This window comes from Quercus robur, chromosome 7 (genome assembly GCF_932294415.1).
Source record: "Quercus robur chromosome 7, dhQueRobu3.1, whole genome shotgun sequence".
Classification (NCBI taxonomy): domain Eukaryota; kingdom Viridiplantae; phylum Streptophyta; class Magnoliopsida; order Fagales; family Fagaceae; genus Quercus; species Quercus robur.
The window spans coordinates 48,910,502-48,933,667 of record NC_065540.1 but is presented as its reverse complement, the minus strand read 5'-3'; the positions used below and the strand labels follow the sequence as shown (position 1 = coordinate 48,933,667).

Sequence of the window (23,166 nt, the reverse complement as noted above, 5' to 3'; positions counted from 1 at the left end):
GGTACTATACCTGAGTTTTGTCAAATATATATATATATATGCGTAAATGCACATTTAGTCCCTACATTTTGCATCTTTTCCATTTTAGTCTTTACATTTTTATTTCATTACTTTTAATCCCTAAATCAATTAATGCGTTCTATTTTGGTCCTTATTGTTACTCACTTAACAGAAATTGCTGATGTGGCAAACGGAGTCCATTGTTGGCACATTAAATGCTGACGTGGCCAATAAAATAATATTAAAAAATTATTTAGTATTTAAAATATGCCACTTAAGCATTTTAATTTAAAATTTTAAAAACAAATAAATTTTAATTTTGCAATTCTAATTTAATTTTTTTTTTTAAATGAAGAACCTTTTTTTCTTTTAAGTTTTAAAGATTAAGAAAAAAATCTTGTAGTAACTATCTCAATTTTTCTTAAATTTTCTTGTCAACCAAACACAACATCATCAATAAACACAAAACTCAAACTCATTTTCATTTTCCTATCTCTCTCTCTCGGGTCAAACACTCAAACTCCGCTCTTTCCCTCTTTGCTTTCTCTCATTTCTTTTTCTCTTTAAGTTCAGGTTGTAGTTTTTGGGATATGGCTTTGATATGGGTTTAGAGAAAGAGAGGCTAAGATGTGGTGGTTTGGATTTGGGTAGAGAGAGAGGGGGGCTGAGGTCGGCGATGGTTTGAATTTGGGTTTGAAGAGAGAGGGGCTAAGATCGGCGGTGATTTGAAGTAGATTGGCGGTGAACTCAACCCTTTCGCTCTTCCCAATGATGTCTTCGGACCTTGTGGTGGAAGATCGACCATGGCAAGCAACCCCTCATTCATTTAGGCTATGCTTGCTATTCTGTTGTTGTTGGATTTGTAGCGAAATTTTGGGAATATTTTGTTGAGGATTTGGGTTTTATTTTTCAGGTTATTTGATGAGTTTACAGAGATATTTTTGGAGATTCGTCTAGGATTTTTTTCTGGCTTTTTCAGTGGGTTTTTTTGTGGCATTTCTATAGATTTTTCATGAGTATTTTTGGTTGGAAATTTAAGTGTTTTTCTATGGAGAGGTAGAGACATGAGAGGGGAAATCTTAAGGACTGAGAATTTTTTTTTTTTTTCCTTTTTTCAGTGGGGTTATTGGGGATGTTTTTACAAGTAATTTGTGTTTGGTTCTAAGTATAAGAAAATGAAAGAAAATTTTATGTTAGTATCATGTTCTTGTCGGTAAATTTATTTTTTTCTAGGTTTGTGTTATTGTGATTGAATTTTCTGGGTTTGTGTTCTTTCTTGTTTATGTTTAAGATGAAACTAGATCTAAATTCATGTGTATTTTGGGTTCTAATTTTTTTTTTCATTTTTTATTTTTTTAAAATTGGTAAATTAATTTTTTAAAATCAAAGGTTGATGTGGATGGTAATGTGTCTTTTTTTTAAATTATTATTTTATGTTGACGTGACATTTTTTAATATTATTTTATTGGCCACGTAAGCATTTAATGTGCCAACAGTGGACTCCGTTTGCCACATCAGCAATTTCTGTTAAGTGAATAACGGTAAGAACCAAAATGAAACGCGTTAATTGATTTAGGGACTAAAAGTGGTGAAATTAAAATGTAGGGACTAAAAATGCATTTATGCCTATATAGGTATATATATACATTCCATGGATTAAGTTGAGTCTGGTTGGAATTTAAAAAATTAAGAGTAACGCTACAAACACAACCTTTTATTAGTTTTCATCTAGGCCTATCATTAATATCACTTTTTCATTTACCAATAATTACTCACCACACTAGTAATTTGTAAATTTTTTTGTAATATAGTTTGTATCTCTAGCATTATTTAAAAGTGAAATAAAATAAAATAAATAAGTAATTACTAATCACACTCCTCACTTAAGGTTTGGAAGAATGACACTTTATCCCAAACCTGAAAGGAAAAAACACTTCATTCCCTTAAGTTTTGTAAAAATAATAATAAGTTCTTTCAATATTATTATTTTTTCTAAGAAACTGTTGTTCCAATATTTTATTTATAGAAAATAATTTGGATTTGTCATAGAGACAAGATATATATTGTTTTTAAGATTTCTCTTTTTATAGTAGAATTTGCTCTCGAGTTATGTATAATAAGTTTAATAAATAGGTATTGTAGGGTCACGTTTTGCAGCCCAAGCCTAAGATGTATGGGATCTTGGACCTGTGAGCCCTATACAATAAATTTGTAGAGAGTGGGTTGAAGAGCTAGGCCTCAGTGCATGGATAACAGTCAACATGGTGTTCATGACAATCAGACAAAGATGAACTGAGTTTATCAAGGAAGGTTGGTCCTCGGCACAATCCGAGGAGCCTTTTTTAGCCTCCCCCTCCTTGTGGGGATTCCAGCGTCCCCTCTTTTATACTAGCTTTTCTTCCTTCCCTTTTAGATTCATAGTGCTGATACTTGTCCCATCAGCCCCTCCCCAAAGTTGTTGGGAGTGGTTGTAAAGGTAGAAGAGCATGGTCCTGTCAGATATAGAGCACTGAATGTAATAATGACAGCTTTCCCTTAGATATTTCCATTCTTTCCGTTGTCCTTTTCTGTCTTAGTACTTTTTCTATTCCAAGGATTGACCCGGAGTGCCACTCTTAGTGATAGGCCGTTCTCTTTGTCCTTGGCCATACCTGGTCGAGGAGGGGTTCTTCCTATGGCCAAGGAGGGGTTCCTCCTTGGACTGGGCCCTTGGCTCAACGTGTATATTGGTATGCGCTCCCCGGTCTGTTACCCCCACAGGTATATATATATATATATATATTGTGCATAAAGGAATAGCTGAACAAGGGAAGTGAAAGTTATACCATAGAGGAATTATTAATTTAAATCAAAATTTTATTCAATGATAGATCATCTCCAAGCATAACTATAAGTGCATAATCAAGCTATCTCAAATGAAAATTTCTAACTACACCTCTTGCATACGAGAAATTATTCGGTTCATCGGGAGAACCGCTGAAATGGTCCTCCCAATCAATAAAATAATGACATTTATGCAAATGTGTAAGTCGAATTCCTAATAAGTACAAGAATTGAAAATAAAAAACACTATGTGATGTTACATTTGTATAAATGACAGCGTTTTATTGGTTAGAAGGACCAAGAGGACCACTGAACCTAATAATTTCTCCTTGCACACCCCATAATAAATTAAAGGTGTGTATAATTGTATATAATAATTTGTGTATAATAAACTATACTCTAAATTTTATAAGGTTAGGAATTAAATTGTGGTGTATACAGTAGAGTAATTATGTAATAGTTAGTACAATAAAAAAAAAAAAAAATTATGTAGTAGCTAGCAGTCAATGGAGTCAACGCCCACCCACAACAATGACTGTTAGATTGCAGTGAATGATTGGTCTGCAACGATACTTTTCCATTACCTTTAATTATTTTCCGCGAAGGTTAGGTGTGCAGCAGCAGACAAACACCTTCCATCGTTGAATATTGTGGTTGAAAAGTGGAAAGAAGAATTGCAATTTCAAATTTCTATTTCTATTTCTATTTCACCAACTGGCAACATACAGCATTGTTTTACAAAGTCACGGCCCTGAATTCAGTCCTGTACATGAGTCTCGAGAACCTCCACTAACTCCCGTAACCATAAAAATCTCTCTTTTTCCACTTTAACGTTCTTCTCTCCTCTCAGCGCCACAACCACCACCAACATCCTTTCCAGTATGCATAGTTAGTTCCATCAAATAAAAGAGTTATAATAAGAAATTGCCCTTTAACCATGACAAATAGGGGTCAATGGATCACACAGTAAAAATTAAACCTAATCAGAGTGTGCCAACTTTGATACCACTTGATAGGCTAAAAATATATTGATCCCTTTGGCAAAACAATAAGCGTGGTAGTACAAACAAATCACCAAATAATTAAATGCAGCAGAAAATAAATTTGACATAGATGATTTGTTTACAAATGGGGAAAACCATCGAGGCAAAACCCCATCGAGTGAATTTATGGTCACCACTTCTGAGAATCCACTATTATCAAAACTAGCTTTTAACCTGCACTTTACATTTATTAGAAATATTTTTTTTAATAATATTTAAATACACTTCTACCACATACTAAAGGGACAAATGTTCTTTTAAGTGTCATGATTGGTTGATCTCTTCCTCAACATGGATTAAAAAGGTAAGTATAAGATACAAATTCATCTCGGATTTCAATTGTAACATAAAAGGCAATAAGATGGAACTAATATTCCTTCACATTTTGGGTTAGGCTTGAGATTAAGATCACGTCTTCCTATCTCTTCCTTCTATAATTGCATAATAATGATGATGATGATGCATCATCACACCGAGAAATTCAAACATGCAACACTGTTCGTGAGATTCGAGTGCTAAGGATCCAAACTTGCAAGATAAATCTGTTAGTTCTTTGGTTTCTTGAGTTCGAAATAGGAACATATGAATCACTGTTTCTTGTGAACACTAAACATTCCTCCAATATTTTCTAACCTGTGGTGGTATATATAGGTTTTTCTTGAGTGAGATTAAAGGTGCGTTTGCCTTGCGCATCCGCGTCCACGTTTTACGTGTCTGGCATTTTCAGGTTTTTTTTTTTTATCAGCGTCTATTGCACTGTTCATGGGACATGAACAGTGCAATCAGGCATATGAACAGTACTTTCAAGTATGAACAGTAATTTTTTATTATTTTTACATTGTTTTCAGTTTTCAGCAATAGAAGCGGTATCCAAACACACACTAACTGTTTCTCTAGTGCCTAATCAAGTTTTGAAGGAGTTTGGTTATCGAGCTATGAGAACTCTTCAACTTTTGATCACAACTACACTCTGTTAGTAGGGATGGCAATGGGGCGGGGCGGGGCTGAAGGATGGGGTCTTTGTCCCCGCCCCGCATGGTTTTGTCTTGCCCCATCCCCGCCCCGCCCCACATGACGGGGAAAACTTTCTCACCCCATCCTTGCCCCTTGGGGCCCCACGAAGCGCAGCCCCACCCTATAAAACTCTACTTTTTGTTAATTTGCCCTACAAATAAAACAATTTTTTTAATGAAACCTATTTCATTAATAAAAATATACTTGAAATTACAACTAAATTTATCTCATCAAATCAAATCAATTTTTAGAAAAAATTGAATAATATATCTAAGTGCTTAACAAGACAACCATAAAAAATAAAAATTAAAAATCTCATAGTATAACACATAACAAAATAAAGGTAGAGAACCATATCGGGTAAAATAAAATAAGCTAATATTGATATGTTTGTTTAAATAGTAGAGTATTAGATTATGAAAAATTTACAACTATAACCCTTATCAACACGAGGCGAGGCGGGGCGGGTCTAAAAAGTTTAAACCCATCCCCACCCCGCCCAGTGGTGTGGGGCTAAAATCTTGTCCCATCCTCGCCCCAATACCTTTGTGGGGCGGGGAAAACCCGTGTGGGGCGAAGCGGAAAAGGGCGGGTTAAGCGGGGTAGGGAAAAATTGCAATCCCTATCTGTTAGCATTCAGCCCAAAAAAGTAAAATAAAACACTCTGTTTGCACTCGTTTCATTTGTTCCTGCTACCTTCTAATCAGCCAAATTTTTTTCCCTACTTTTTTTTTGCCTGTCATGTCCCTTTCGTGAGGAATGAATATAGTCCTTTGTAGATTTCGTTCAACCCCAACATTTATATACTGCACAAAGTAAATGTATCTTAGAAGCTTTTATAAGAAACTAAAAAAAAAAAAAAAATCATCAATGCATGTAGACCACAAAGTTTGATAAGAAACTATGTTTTGTTTAAGCTACTTTAGGACACAAATTTTCTCAGCCTCATTAAGTTAAGACACATATTCTCCATACCCTATCCATTCAATAGATGGTTAATTCAATTTCACAACTCCTACTAAACCATACTAACTAAAAAAGAAAAAAAATCCCATTGAAGTCTAAACATATATGCATTTTTTTTACACATGACATACATACCAACCAAAAAACTACACACAACATATTGTTTATAAACCAAATTATTAGCTGTATGTTAGTGGACAAAGAGAATGCTAATTTTGAGATTTTGTTGAGAAATTATACATGAACACTTTTAGTTTCTATTCAAATGCATGTTCAGTTACAAAAATGATTTCTTAATTCTTTACTATAAGTGGCTAAAGTAAGATTCTACCAAAATTAAGCACATATATTGAAGAAAGACTCTTGTGCTCAATCTGAGCTCCAAATCACAGTGGTTTTCCCCTTTAAGCCGTAGTGGTTCATACTTCTCTTTACATAGTTCCCAGAGTTGCTTACCATGGGAGCAATCAACAACTTCATATGAAGTCCCCTACAAAAGGATATAAAAGAGTCAGACTACAAAAAAAAAAAATTTATACCAGCATGCGATAGCATTTTCACTTATTTTAGAAAACTCTCTTGGTGGGAAGCAAACAATCTACTTGTGATTATAAATGCTTACTTATAAATGAATGCCCTAAGAGAGGAAAGACCATGGCTCATTAACGTTTGAAGATTTACAGAAGAAAAAGCTATTAATATTGGATTAGGTATATGTTAAGGACATATTTTGTGTAATTGGCTAATCCTTTGACAAAACGCACTTTACTTGTAATTGGGTTGATCTAGGATGTGTTTAATACTTCAAGAAACATGTTGTTCAAGTCTAATATTAAAACCATGAAGATTGGACCAAGAAACAAGTGAAGAAAAGCTGTTCATTAAAATTGGACAGATAGCTCGACACCTCTCAATAGTTGGTGGATAGATCGAGAAAGCTTCTGTCTCCTCAACAGCTCCTCGATAGCTTCTCGATAGTTGTATCTGTTGAGGTTTAAAGCTCGACACCTACTATCTATCGAGGTTACGAAAATCAGAATTTTCAGATCTGATTTTTAGGCCAGGCTTTTGTATTTGTGTAGGGTTTCTTTTCTCACAACCCTAGACCTATATAAGGCTTATTTTAGAGGCTGTCACATAAGAGAATACAAGGAGAACATATGTAAAAGGTGACCGATGCCTTATTCTCTCTGAAAGAAGCTACTACGTCTTTACGTCTTAGGGTTTTGTAACCAAGTGCTTCTTGATCTTCATTGTTGATGAAGTGAAAAACTTTGCAGCCAACAATCTTCTTCAAGTTGGTGAGTTAGTCATGTACTGGGATTCGTGCATCAAAGGGTGGCGTTCATATATTGAAGAGTTCAGAGGCTCTAAAGGGTAGAAGGTTTTTGCTGTGAGTTCATCTACGAGAATTGTAGAGTCTAGGGACAAAAGTTTTGTACTAAATCTGAAACTTCTCTTTTCTATAGTGGATTGCTTTTTGGAAAGGTTTTTCCCCCAGGTTTTTTTACTATGAAACTGGTTGATTTCATTGGTTTTCCTAGGTTATCATATCTTGTCTTATTTATTTTTTTGCTGCATGATTTTGACATGATATTGATGTTTGTTTGTTTTAATAAGTTTTATTCATAATAAATCTAATTAACAACTTGGGTTTAAAACTTGTTAATTCTTTTAAATGTGGTCTAAATTTCCCAACAATATATATATTTTTTGATATGCTTGGTACCAGGCTGAGGGTGAAGGGAAGATTTGAACTAAAGAATGTGGGTTCACTTCTGCTACCCACTAATAATGTATCCCTTAGAGTGATCTTACAATTGTTGCAAATTTTATTATATAGACCTTACAAATTGATGTGCCAACTTTTAAACAAACAACTAAGCAATTTAGGAATTTATTATGTTATTAATGTAACGCCAAACATATTCATTGTCATGTCAATTGTAAGCTTTTGTGGAAAATTGGTAGTAGCTTTAGCATTTTTCTATCTTTGAATGTCTAAATACCTAATGTAGTGTCACTGAATTGAATGTGCAATTCCCAGAATTTCCTCACACTTTTTCCCCCAAGAAAGAGACATGAAAATAAATAGAAGAAAAGAAAACTGGAAGGGCACTCTCTTTCTATACTGTCTACACTCAATTCTTTTGCTTCTTTGACTAATTATTTTATGATCCCTCTAAAGGTCAAAATGGACACATCAATATAAAATCCTCTGAAATAATGGAACCTGGAAAATGTGCTAACCATCCAAACACTAATTTAGAAAATGTGTTAATCATCCCTAAGTTTACTCACTGAGCTGATGAAGGGTGCTACAAACACTAATCTAAATCCTTATCCATCATAATTTATCCTCAAAACTAACCACATACCACTTTGACTCCAAGAAAAATTATGAAAAGACCAGGGTAAAAGTTCTAAAATTTTAAACCTCCCACTCATATCAAACTTATAAATAACCTAAAATTTACACATGCAAAAATGTTGCTTTATTATTAGGGGGGAAAGATAAGAGTCAAGGAATATCTACATAGATCAGACTGTTTCAAACCCAAAATAAAACTTCCACCTTAATTATTTCAACAGTATACCAAGTATGTTTTAAATGAAAGTTTGCATTTGACAGAATTCAAGTAGCTAAAGACATTCATAAAACTAACATCTTGTTATATTATAAGTGTTTCTAGTCGTCTTATAAAAAAAAAAAAGTGTTTCCAGTCACATTTCTTTGATAATATGCAATCATAATTAAGTTTATGACAATTCCTTGTTGCGTTTGACTGTTAGGTCTAGCAAGATGAGTGGGATATTTTGGTCTAACAATTCATTATGAGACAAACTTCGTAGAATTGAAGCCAAAATTTTCATAAATAAAGTCATTCCAATTTCCCATAAACCTAAAGTAGAGAAAATGGATTTGAAATTCTAATATTGTTCTATTTGTAGAATCCTCACTCTACTTTAATGGTAATATGAAACTCACATATCTTCACCTAATACTGCAAACATTAAAAAAATAAAATAAAAAGCAAACATAAAAAAATAATGAATGAAGTTGCATAAATATAAAGAATAAAATGCATGGTTTATCATTGTCAACCAAGTTCTATGGGAAAGAGTATTGAGAAGGGGGCCAAAAAAGATTTTTTTTTCTAATTAATTTAAAATAACGTATGTGCGTAGGAAAATCAAGGAAGAGAGATTATCTTTTGCTCACTATAATAATTTCACACAGTAATAGAAGACAGATGGCAAAGTAAAACACATTGCATCAAACAACTAAACTTATAATTTTACTTTAAATGTCATCTAAATTTTTAAGCAAATTTAGTATCATTCACGTCAAGGGCCATTCATCTCTCAAAGAATACATGAAATTAAAACCATAAGAAGAATATAAAAGTATGAAACTTTATATCCAACTAAACTGAAAAATCCTCAAAGAATACAAAATTAAAACCCAGAAGAAAAATATCAAAATTCTAGGGAATACCTCTATAGATTTTTCTTTGCCTTTTGGTTTCTTAAACTACTTCAACATTAATGTTGGCAATGGAAAAGAATACTGAATACACCAGATTATGCAATTCCACAAAAACCAATTCTAAATAGAATAGAAGAAGAAGATTAAGAAATAAAATGTCAAGCACATAGGTAAAGAGAAACTGCCTAAACTTTAATAAATATTATATATATATATATATATATATGTATATAAAAGAAAGGAAAGAAACAATGGTAATTTATGAATAGCATACTTACTTGGTTATGAACTCTTATCACATAAAAGAATATTCCACTGTTTAACGGTGGCTATAGGCTGGTGGAGACAGCCCTCTGTTCTATCTCTCCACGCTTTACAATGCCCATACCCTAATAACAACTCAGGTGGTAGTATTTGAACTTCTAGGGTGCTTCCTTCACTTCAACCAAAAAATAGAATAGAGGAAAAAGGGTTAGGAATCAAAATTCCAAAATTGACAGCAAACATAATTATGGACAATAGGAAAAGAAATTAGTCATAGATTAATTAAAAATTTCCAATAGAGAATGGTCTGATACTGAGGTCGGGTCGGAGATGGTAGACATAGTCATACCCTTGCAAGGTATTACTATGTTAGGTCTGCATATGAGAGAGTGACAGTGGGAAGAAAGACGTATGAGAGAGGGGATAGGTTATGCATAGCGTATGAATAAATGCAAATCGTGAAAGGTTGGTTTTAAAATTAAAATGTAAAAAAACACTATATAATAAAAATGGAAAATACTATTGCAAGATTGTGTGTGAGAGATGAACTAATAACCATTGCTCTAATCAAAATATAACCAAAACTACAAATAAATAACTGAACTTTCACACTGGAGTTTTGAAAATATTTGGCTACATATTTGTTTGAATCTTTGAGAGAGATTAAAAACGTTATCTTTAAAGAAGTTTTTTATAAGCCAAACATTAAAAAGGATCAATAGAGCCACAAATATCAAATAAAAGGGAACATTAAGAGACATAGATATCAAAAATTCAATGAACAATAAATTGCGAATTTGTCAAAACTCTTCTCATAAAATAAAAAGGAAAAAGTTACTTTCCTACCAACAATGAAAACCCAACAGGAACTCAATATGCCACACACACACACACAATGATTTCAATCCTATACTTATTTAATCTCAATGAATTCGTAAAGATTAGAAATAGAAGCACCCAAATTGAAAATAATATTTTTAGTGATTTTTGTTTTCTAAAAAATAGAACAGCAGCAAGTATTTAAAATTGAGATAACAAACATTTTGATAGAGAACCCAAAAACCCGAAACAAAAACGAATAAAATGTAAACATATTAACAAAAAACACTCAATCAAAAGTAATGTTTCATACCCAAATGCCAAAATCTAAAAAATGAGGAAAAAATGTACTGGTTCCGATTCCGACAATCTAGGTGGCAGATATATGGCCTAACAGTGTTGGTGGTCCATAGTTTTTCCTTCATGTGTGCTTGCAGTTCCGGTGACCCAAGTCTGGCGAGGGAACGGACAATGGCCAGCCTTTGATATTTCTTCTCTCTTGGCGCCTACGAATTCTGCTTGGTTCCTCTATCTTCGTATCCCTTAATCAAAACCAAATTTGACCCAAAATACCAATCTAAATCATAATTAACTCCCAATTGATTCCCAACTAAAAACCAAAAACCCTAAATTTTTAAATTTAAAATAGAACTTTACCAGTAGCGATTCCGATAGTCAGGTAGTGAGTGGAGGCTTACGGTGATGGCAGAAGATCTGGGTGGATCTTTGTGTGCCTGTGGTTACGATAGTCTGATTGTATAGACAAAGGGTGGTTGGTCTTTTTTTCTATCCTTTTCATTTTCTCTTTATTGTTGATTGGACTCTCTATCCTTTGATAGAAAACCCAAAAACCCAAAACAAAAAATGAATCAAATCTAAACCCATTCAACCAAAAAAAAAAACTCAATTAAAGTAACATTTCATACCCAAATCTAAAAAATGGAAAGAAAAAATACTGGAGCTAGTTTCGACGATCTGGGTGGCGAATGTATGGCATAAAGGTTTCTTTCTGTGTGCTTGCAGTTCCGATGGTCTAAGTCTGGAGAGCGACCCAAATTGCGGTAAACATAAATCATAGTTATCGCTAGATTTAGGTTTTTACTTATAAAAATTTATTTTAAAAAAATCAAAAACCAAAGAAGGCAAAAAAAAAAAAAAAAAAAAAAAAAACTCACTCTATAACATTGCATCGCAGGTTTAGGGAAGCAAGAATTTTGGTGGTTAGAGCTCAACAACAATACTGGCCTGAGATGTCTCTAACTCCGCCTCTTTCTCTATTTCTTTCTCCAGGTCTCATCGCCTCTCTATTTCTGTCTCAGTATCCATCGTATTTTAACCGGTTAGTATTTTTTATATATATACCGAGTAACTATCAAATTTTAACTGGCTATTTTTTTGTTATTTATAATGAGATATTTTAAACGGTGTGTAGATTGCCAACCAATATAATTTATCTTTTTTTAACTTATACATGGTAGAATTTTAAGGGGTCATTTTTCCTAACATGGCAGCACCTCCTTAAAGGCTTCTGCTATTATATATAGTATTAGACAAGTGGTTACAAGTAAAAAGAATATCAGTACCTAATACCAACCTATAGTTGAATCCTTACCCCAATACCCAATTGGACTTGTATTGTAGCGGCAATCTCTCCGTTCAATGCATGAATCCCAGTACGTGACTAACCAATGATGTACGGATCCTAGTACGTGACTAACACACAATCTTAAGAAGGATTGTTGGCTGCAAAGTTCTTCAGTTCATCAACATGAAGATCAGGAAGTTCCCTGGTCACAAAACCCTTGGCGTAAAGATGCAGTAGCTTCTATAGAGGGAAAGATGAATTAGGGAAATTTCTATCTCTGGTCACACCATGCACGTAACAACAATTGCAACAACCTTATGACGACCTTTAAAATAATCCTTATATATGTCTAGAGTTGTGAGAAAACAAACCTTACACAAATACTCAAGGATATGCGTGTAATCAGATTTGGAATTTCTGATTTCGTAATTCTTAATAGATATAGCTTTTGTCGAGCTTCAATATTAATTCTCAATAGAAAGGATTTTGTCGATACTTCTGTCGAGTTTTATTGAACAATACTTCCTTCACTTGTTTCTTGGTCAGACTTGCATGACTTTAATACTAAATATAAACACTTGTTTCTTGAAGTGCTAAACCCATCCTAGATCTACCCAATTACAAGTAAAATGCATTTTGTCAAAGGATTGGCCAATTACATCACATATGTCCCTAACAATCTCCTCCTTTGTCAATCCATGACAAAACCACAACAAACAAATGAATCATGAAAGAAGTCTTAAATCACTAAACTCATAATCACTTGTTGAATTACAAAACAAATCTAACCCTAACATAAACTCTTAAAAAACTTTGCAAGAAGAAAGTTCATGGCATGGTAAACTTTCACAACCTATCTTACTAAAACACTTAAATAAAACTCATCAAGGCATCATGTGTGAAACATAAATAAAGATTGCATACATAAAGAAACATGTGTATAAAAAGAAAAAAAAAACAACACATGTAGAGATAGGTGAAGAAAAACATGCATCATCATATCTATGAAAAGTAAATTACAATGTATGTCAATAAATGGTCATAAGACCAGTATACATGAGGCTAATGTAAAAGAAAGAAAAGAAAAATACATGTAAACCTCACTACATCCCTCAAAAAGGATAAACACTCCTCCTAACAAAAATATCCTATGCTAACTCTCCCCCTAAATACAAGACCCTCATCCAAAACTACTCCCCCTTTTTGTCACGAATGACAAAGGGCAAGTTACCAAGAGGTCATCATCTCATCATCACTGGAAGAGCTAGCATCCTCATCATCAACATCTTCACCATCCTTATTAGTTGAAGCCTCTGGAAAAGGAGATGGAGAAGCGGCGAAACCACCTAGGCGAGCTTGTCGTCATGCTATTCGACCGACACAGGTGTCCACCTTACACATCTCATCAGTGTGAAAGTCAAGGTGAGCACCATGCTCTAAGGCTACGCTATGATGGCCTTGAGGGTTACACCACCAAGCGAAGAAGGAGCAGAGGTGGAAGGAAGAATAAAAGCTGCAGGATCAATCGTCTCCATCTGTGGCTGCTTCGGTCGAAGCTAGGCCTCGCTCCGCCAAACAGAACCGACATTGATGGCATCCATAGTGGTGTAGTAAGGAGAATCAAGAATGGAGATGGAGAAGTGGCAAAGGATCCGCATGATAGCCGAAGGAAAAATGATTTTATCACAAGTCGCCGTATCTTGATAGACATCAAGGAAAAAGTGAAGAAGTGAGAAGGGGAGTCTATAGAAAGATCCTCAAGAAGTGACAAAAGAACATGAGCACAAGGCTCAATAATAGAGTTATAGTGAGACAATGGAGTAAGAGTAAATATCATCACCATGTTAAGGAATCTCGGACCTTTTGCAAAGCCCAAGCATGGGGTGTTTTGCTTCCCACCCCATATGAAGGGCGTCTCACAAAAGTGAGATAGAAGCTCGTCTCTGGACACAGTCCTAAGACGCTCACAACCGGGGTAGTTAGGATGCGCTACCCGTAGAACGTGTAGTACCTCGGATATAAGATCCAAGGTAACTACGATATGTGTACATCAAAAAGTAGTGGCAAACCCCGACCCAATTTTATAATTAAACTATGTGTTTGAGTGGTTAATTATTATTTTTAAGCCACTCACTTTCTAAAATTAATATAAGAGTATTTAATAAATATATTATTTTATAATGCCTTTGAATAAGAATTGTAAAGATTATAAATAATTGAAATGACTATTCGTATTAGAAATATATACTTAGTATGTACAAAACTATATTAAGTGGTTTAAGTTATTAGATACATAATTGGTGTTTTAATTAGGCATATGATACATGAGATGTTATAGTTGTAAATCCACTCACACATGCAACCAATGTGAATTCAACACAAGTAATATCAATGTACCATGCATGTCGCCAAAGACCAATACTTGACTGGCCATGCAATGAACAAGCTCCACCTCACCTTTTCTTTGACTTTCTCAAACAATTAGAACATCCAAGAAGCCTTTCTATTCCCACAAGTAAGCACAAATCAGAATTTCCTCACCTCACTTTACTCCCTTTTCTCTTAAGGAAAGAGCTAGGAAGCTCCCTTGAGTCTTTCTCTCAAACTCCCTTGAGTCTTTCTTCTTCATACTCTCTCAAACTCTCTACCTCTCATACTTTCGGATCCAGCCACTAAGAAAGGTAAATCCTTTTATGCAAGAGTGATTCTATGTCTATTTCCGTCAAGAACCAGAAACTTGGTAAAGGTCTAGCTACTCTCATCTTAGAATACATGATTTCTTCATGGAATTTTTATTAATGTTATTTGTGGTTTGCGAAATTAGGAAATCATGAACTTGTAAATCCATATATATATATATATATAGTGTTTTAAGAAGTTTTGAAATTGTGTTGGTGATTTGTTGAAGGTAGATTAGGGTTTTTACTAATTAATGATTGTATATGATTAAGGAAGTAAGAAAAAGTTAGGATGAGTACTTTTGATGTTACTGCTGGGATTTTTGGCGTATTTAATTTTGTTATAAATGGTTCAATGACTGTATATAAGTGTTTTCTAACATGTCTAATGAGTGTATAAAAATCTCTATATGAAAATACCATCGTTTGATAATTGTATGTGAATTTACAAGAAAATATTGCAAAGCTGTCACTGTGACAGATTCTATGTTTATGTATAATAAATTATGTATTAAATTGTATATTGTGAATTAGGATGCTAGGAGTAGTTCTTATGAATGCTAAGACACATATGGTTGTAATGGAAGTGGTCTCACAGCATTTGGATTAATATAAAAATAATGGTTTAATTTCTAATTTGAATGAAATTCTGTCAGGACAGATTTAAGTATACTGTATTTTATGATTTTTAATAAATTATGATTTTATGCTTTGACATCTAAATTGATATATTATTTACTAGACATCCAAAGGAGTTGTTCTATAAAATTGCATGAAGTTTGGATGTGAATTGATAGTCCATTTGTATTTTATAAGTGAAGTATATGCTACTGGAATAAAACAGTGAACAGAAAGGGACATGCCTAACTTTGAGGATTTAATTCTAAAGTTAGGGTGATTGTTTTGACCTATAATTTAATATACTTATCGTTTGGTATGTCTAGATCATAGATTAATTTTGTATAACTTGGTTCAAGGTTTAGTACCCAAAGAAGGGGTTCTAAACCATCCGACTGTTATTTTTATGAAGTTGTTTTGTTCAATGCGTTGTATGTTGCCATGTGAGTGTATATGGTTATATGACCATGCTTAAAAGAGCTTATGTTTATGTATGCATTATTGCCCTAATCTCAAAATACCTTTTGAAATGAAATTAACTCTTCTAGAGATATGAAATTAATGTGAGAATGATGGCTTTTCTTTAGTTTGGTACATCGTTTGTTGATGTGTGCATAATATGTTTATGGGAACCTCGTTGAGGTGAGATTAGGATTTCCTTGATTATAAGAGATAGACTTTGAGATAAATGTGTAAGTTTATGATAAGAAGTAATTGATAGTAATAAGTTTTGATATTTGGTTTAGGTGGTACCAGTACCCAAGTCTAAACTCCTTCGACTTTAGGCTCTCAGTTCCTCTGCTTTCAGGTAAGGGATAAATTATATAGGCATTTGGTAAGTCATGAGGTTATTTTAAAGTATATTATGCATTAAAATTTTTTTTTTATTAAAGATATGGCATATAAGCATGTTTAAGACAAATATATGTTCATGAGCTTTTGAAACCTTATGTATATGATTTAAGCATATTGATGCCATTACTAATTTCCACGAACATGATGTTTAAAGAAAAGAATGGAAATGCTATTATTATGAAATGTTATGCAAAATTAGAAATTTCAGTATAATGTATAAGTATGAAATGTTTTCGGGTTATGTCCTCTAGTAATCTGAACTTGGCCAGTAGGGATTAGTTACTGGCTTTCCATGGAAAATGTTATGTGATTGGTCATTAAGTGGGTCTGGCTCTGCTGTACCCGCCCTTGTTGGTTACGGCTAACTTGTGGAGGAAGTCAACCTACCCCCATGGTTGAAAATATGTATTATGATGTGATCTTGGGAATACGTAGCATTGTGGGGAATGCTGGATGCCTAGCACAGTGGTGCTAGAAGCCTCTCAAATAAGTACAAACTTATCAGATATGGACTAACCAATATGTTATGAACAACTATATTATATTATTGATCATGAGAGAATGATTTTGTTTAAGTGCATTATGAAAAGTTGAAAGCTCTTATGAAAAGAAGAAGTTTCTGATGAAAAGAAAAGTTATTCCTTAAAGATAAAAGTTTCTGAAGTTTTAGTGTTCTATAAAGATAAAATTTCTGATGAAAGTACAAGTTTATGTTAAAAAGTTATCACACATCTATTCTTTATGAAACGTTAAGTTTTATGACTATGAAAGTTATAATATTTTATGAAAAGAAATTTATGAAGAAAATTTTTATTATTCTTTAAGATGTTTCTAGTTTAAGACAAAGTTACCAATTATCTGATTTAAGTTAAAATGATTATTTATAACGAGAATATATATATATATATATATATATGTACGTACATGATTCTAAACGATCAATATTCTATTTGGTGACTTTGTAAGAAATGAAAGAAATTAAATCCGAAAGGTTTTGGTAATATTATTCTGATAAGAAAAGGGAGAACAATTATTTTCCTATGAAAAACATATAAGTTATTATTATGAATAGTATAAAATACTATGCATGAAACGACGTTTTCTTATCTGAATATTCACAGAATGAAATGATTTGATTTACATGCATCCTTATTAAATTCTCATGTATCTTACATTTACTGAGCTATGTAGCTCATCCCTTCCACTCTTTCAGTTAACAGGTTTTATTTTGGAGCAGAGGGAGCCTTAGTCGAGTTTTGGGAGGAGTTGGTTTTAGTTTTAAAAGTATAGATCCTGAATTAGTAATTTGATGTTTAGCTTTGTAGTGTTGTGTATTTTAGGATCTAATAAAAGTTGTGTACCTTAAAGTGTTAAGAGATGTATTAAGTGAAAGTGTGAAATTTGAATAATTGGTGGATTATGTTATTCTTTGAGTACAATGTAGATGCTCTGAATGTCAAGTGAAAAGTTATATCTAAAGAAGAAAAGAATCAAGAATGAAAAGAAAGAGGGAAGCCTTTGTAAAAAATTTGAGTTGGTTCTTGTTAATACCAGGTTTAGGCTTGATATCAACATGTCGGTCATGGTCATAAATTCGGATATCGGGTTTGGGCTGTGACATTAAGGGTCTCTCACATAGAGATTCCTAGCCCCTAGTCCGAATGACAAAGGGGAGAGGAGTGTCAGAAAAATTCGATAGAATAACATGGCACTCCGGACGAACGCCACGTTTCTAAAAGTTCTCCAAGAAGTCCTTTCGGGCCATCTCATCATGGAATCGAACGTGAAGAGGGGGAATGGGATCAGAAGAAAAAGACCTGGAACCAAGAGAATTCCGAGTTGAAGTGGATTTGGGTGCCATAAAGCAGTCTATCTGAGAGAGAGAGAGAGAGAGAGAACACATCACAAACCAAAAACAAAGAGAAAGAAAAGAAAGGAAAGACGTATACATGAAAAATGCATGAACATGTGACATGCAAAATTTAAATTGCATTATGGGTAAAAACCCAATTCAAACCTACCAGCACACATTCAACAATAATCAAACACAATCTATATGTATGAAACATTGTTAAAATGCAATGAGAATGCAATGCATGAGCATATAACATCAAATAAAAAACACCAAACCCAACAATTGCACAAAAATCTGAAAAACCTCAAAATTTTTCAAAAACCCCAAAACCTAAGTCTAAAATGCATGAATGCATGAAAAAATGAGGGTTTTAGGAAGCTTACCAAGTGGTCTGAACTTGATATAGGCCAAAAATGTAGTGGGTAGTGAGATATTAGTGAGTGAGAGAGATATGGGGTGAAAGAGAAGCTGATCTGTCAAGGGAGAGAGGCGAAAAAATGAATGTGATTAGCGCTCAGCCCATATGAGGAAATCCCAGCTCGATGGATTAAGGTATCTATCGAGATCTGTCGAGCACTAAATCTCGATAGAAATGAATCTGTCGAAGTGCTGTCGAGGATCTGTTGACGGCAAAAATACCTCGATGGATCGAGAATTTATCGGCCAAACAAAGAGCTCAAAAATTTGGCTCGATGGATCGAAGAAGCTATTGAGAATCTATCGAGAAGAAACCTAGAAACCTCGATGGATCGAAATTCCATCAAGATTTGTCAAGAAAAGGAGAAAGAAGAGCTCGATAGAAGGGAATCTGTCGAGAAGCTGTCGAGCTTGAAGAAAATGAGTTTTTCAAAGAAGGGAAAAACACATAGAGATGAATGCAACAAGCAAGCTACTCAAACATAGATCCAATCAACATATTAAGCTTTCAAAACATCTCTCAAAATATATGCAAAGCATTCAAGATCCAAAACACACACACACACACATACTAAACAAGTCTAACCAATTTTATATTTCAAAAACAAGTTAAGATAGTTTAGTGAGCATATATTAACACATGTATTCCTTGTGATGGCTAAATCACATTGTACCTGCACATGTATCAAAAGTAGGAAATAATTTGTGTGTTGTGTGTGAAAACATAGCAAGAGTGCATAAGTGTCTCATATTATGACGATTTGAGATATGAGAAAATCAAATACACTCACACACAATCATAACTGCTTGATGGGGACTATCACCTCCGAGGTACATCCTATAACTCCTACATCTCCTAGAAACACGCTTGCAATCATATTAAAAGAATTTTGATTCTTTTTACTTTTGATTTTCTTTGCATATTTTTCTTTTTGAGCAAAGCATGCATGAGAAATATAAGAGAGAAAAGAAATACCCAATTATGTAAGCCAAAACATCACAATTTTGCTATGCCAAAGCAAACATATGTTATACATGATTGGCTGACTTTAGTGGTGAGATGGTTATTTATACATTTCTCTTAGAATTTTCTAGTCCTTCGTGTCAAAAAGAGTGATATGAGTGTTAAGTATAAGAGATTACTTAATCGTACTCATCACAAACACGAGCCACAAAGCTCACTTGCTTAATTGTGCATTGAGATGCTCATCTAAGCTACAAGAGATAAAAAGTTTAGAAAACTTTGTTTTAATAGCCATTCAAGGAACACAAGTATCAATATACACAAACACACACTGTTTTTGTATTTTTCTAATTTTTCAAAAAAAAAAAAAATTCTATAAAAAGCAAAATAAACAAAAACTAAAAAACAACCAAACAAAAACATAAAAGAAAACACTCAAAGCATAAAACTAGACTGACTTAAAACAAAAAAGCAAAACAAACAAGTAATGCATAACCAAAAAGGGAGAGAGAGAAAAAGTGATTGAATCACTTTGAGCCTTTTTCCTTCCACAGCTTGGAAGAACCTTTCCTTTGCGCGAATCTTTGATCTGGAGGAGAGAGGGAAGAATTGAAACCATTCAAGTTCGAAAGGAACATGAGGGCCTTGAGTAGATCTCCAAGAAGAGCAAAAGAGGATGGAAACTAAATCTAGTTTCCGAACGAGAGCATACTATTGCTTTGTTGAGTGGCTAACCACTTGTAGCAATTTGGACGAGTATGCCCTGAAGCTCCACAATGATGATAGAAATGCGGCTTCTTTTGTTGAGACTTTTTATTTTTGCCCTTTTTATTCCTAGGGTTTCTAGTCTCTTTCTTTTCAACCTTAGGGGGTGCTCCTAAAATAGATTTGCCTTTATCTAAGTTCTCACTAGCTATTTTAGTTATAGCTTCATCGTTCTTAGAATTAACATTATCAGCAAACAGTTGTACTAGATGAGGCAAAATTAGGAGAAGAGAAATCATACCCCAAACCGGTTTTTCAGAAGCAGCTTTCTGAAAACTTAGCATCTCATCAAGCTTTTCACTGGAAGTCCTCTCCAATTAAGCTCTAACCTGGAATAGTTTCGCCTCAAGTTTCTTTGTCTTATCAACAAGGAAGTTGTTCTCGAACCGCAAAGCTCCAATGGTTTGATTTACTTCATCAACCTTTGTAGAGAGCTTCCCTCGATCTAGCTCCACATCACTCAGCTTCTTGGTGGCCAACCTATACAATTTCTCATGCTTCTCGAAAACCTTGTACAACTTAGCATAGGCTGCATGGATGTCATCTTAATCTTCCATTTTCTCAAATTTTGATTGCAACAAGTCCTCTTCTTCATCTACTGTTTCTACGATCCCCTCAGTAGGATCCACTGTGGCAGTGAATGCATTCAAGATTCCCTTGTCATCACTGTCATCTGATTCACTCTTAGGCTTGGTGTTACTCAAGGTAGTAGCAAGAGCCTTGCTTTTCCCAATTGACTTGAGATAAGTTGGACATTCTTATTTTATGTGTCCAAAACCTTGACATCCGAAGCACTTTGGTCCAGAGGGAATAGTGTACTGACTGCGATCCTTAGCGTCCTTCTTTCCTCTATTTTGGCTCTTGAATTGAGAAGAACTAGATTGCTTACGATCCTTATCAAATCCTTTTGTATTGGTATTCTTCATAAACTTCTTGAACTGCCTAGTGATGTAGGACTTCATCTTAGAATCTTCATCATTTAAAGACTCATCAGTCTCATTACTTTTGGCTTTTAGTGCCATGCACTTACTTTTGATTCCTTTCCCAACTCTAGTCAAACCCAATTCATAGGTTTGCAAGTTGCCAACCACCTCCGTCAAAGGAATTTTGTCAATATATTTTTATTCTTCAATGGCAGTGATCTTGGCATGGAATCTTTCAGGCAGAGATCAGAGCACCTTTCTCACAATCTTGGGTTCGGGAATCTGTTCTCCAAAATAAAGGCTAAGTTAACTATGTCATTTAGCTTGGCATAAAACTCATCGAATGACTCATCCTCTTCCATCTTTATCTCCTCAAAGCTAGTAGTGAGCATTTGGAGCTTTGAGTCCTTGACAGCCTTAGTCCCTTCATAAGTTGTCTAGAGAATGGTTCATGATTCCTTAGCAATTTCAGTTGAGGATATCTTCTTGAACTTCTCATTGGCCACTGCACTGAATAGGGCATTCAATACTTTGCTATTGAAGTTCACCACTTTGATCTTAGACTCATCCTAGTTAGCCGGCGCTTCCTTTGGCTTAGTCCAACCAATCTCCACATCTTGCCAAACCTTCTCATCTAAAGACTACAAGGAAACTCTTATGCGTACTTTCCAGTATGCATAGTTAGTTCCATCAAATAAAGAAAGTATAATAAGAGACTATCCTCCATCCATGACAAACAGGGGTCAATAGATCACACAACAAATATAAAACCTAATCAGAGTGTGCCCGCTCTGATATCACTTGATAGGCCAAAAATATATTGACCCCTTTGGCAAATTTAATTAATTAATTATCTAAGTTAATTAATTAAGTTAATTTAACATGCAATAAGCGTGGTAGTACAAACAAATCACCAAATAACTAAATGCAGCGGAAAATAAATTTGACACGGGTGATTTGTTTACGAATGGGGAAAACCATCAAGGCAAATCCCACCGGGTAAATTTAAGGTCACTACTCCTGAGAATCCACTATTATCAAAACAAGCGGTTACAAGTAAAAGGAATTCCAGTACCTAATACCAACTTACAGTTGAACCCTTACCCAAATACCCAATTGGACTTGTATTGTAGTGACAATCTATCCGTTCAATGTACGAATACCAATACGTGACTAACCAATGATGCACAGATCTTAGTATGTGACTAACACACCAACTTGAGAATGATTATTGGCTACAAAGTTCTTCGGTTCATCAACATGAAGATCAGGAAGCTCTTTGGTCACAAAACCCTTGGCGTAAAGACGCAGTAGCTTCTACAGAGAGAAAGATGAACTAGGGTATTTTCTATCTCCTGTCACACAATGCATGCAACAACAATTGCAACAACCTTATGACGGCTCTTAAAATAATCCTTACATATGTCTAAGGTTATGAGAAAAGAAACCCTAAACAAATACTCAAGGATATGCGTGTAATCAGATTTGGAATTTCTAATTTCGTAATTCTTGATAGATATAGCTTCTGTCGAGTTTCAACATTAAATCTCGATAGAAAGGATTCTTTCGAGACACTTGTCAAAGTTTAATGAACATCTCTTTCTTCACTTATTTCTTGGTCAGACTTGCATGGCTTTAATACTAAACTTGAACACTTATTTCTTGAAGTACTGAACCCATCCTAGATCTACATAATTACAAGTAAAATGCGTTTTGTCAAAGAATTAGTCAATTACATCACATATCTCCCTAACCAAAAAAAAAAAAAAAAAAAAACCTTGTTACCCCCATCACAGCAATTTCCTCCGCCATCATTACCTAGAGACCACCACCCCAATCTCACAAGCACTGTGGAATGCCCATGGAAAAAGCCGAACAGGTCCATTCAATAAATTAAAATATGATTTTCATTCAAACTTCAGACCAACAAAACCTTAATGCCACGGACAAGAGTAGCAATAAGTTATATATATATATATATATATATAGACACATGTTAAGTTGTAATATTTTGTAATTTTTGTTAACTTTATGTCAAAATTTGATTTTAACTCATGTTCAATTATTTGTAATTGTGGGCTTTATGT

The 23,166-nt window shown here is 34.1% G+C and overlaps 1 long non-coding RNA gene across 2 annotated transcripts; it reads left to right on the top strand.

Annotated features, from left to right (window-relative positions):
* Positions 1-14,542: 14,542 nt before the first annotated feature.
* On the top strand, positions 14,543-17,622 carry LOC126693749 (uncharacterized). 2 transcript variants are annotated; one of them, XR_007645514.1, is made up of 3 exons: positions 14,543-14,685; positions 16,047-16,108; positions 17,369-17,622. It is a non-coding gene; the product is annotated as an uncharacterized LOC126693749 (long non-coding RNA). The 2 variants fall into 2 exon arrangements; XR_007645515.1 differs by having other exon boundaries at positions 14,543-14,744.
* Positions 17,623-23,166: the final 5,544 nt, after the last annotated feature.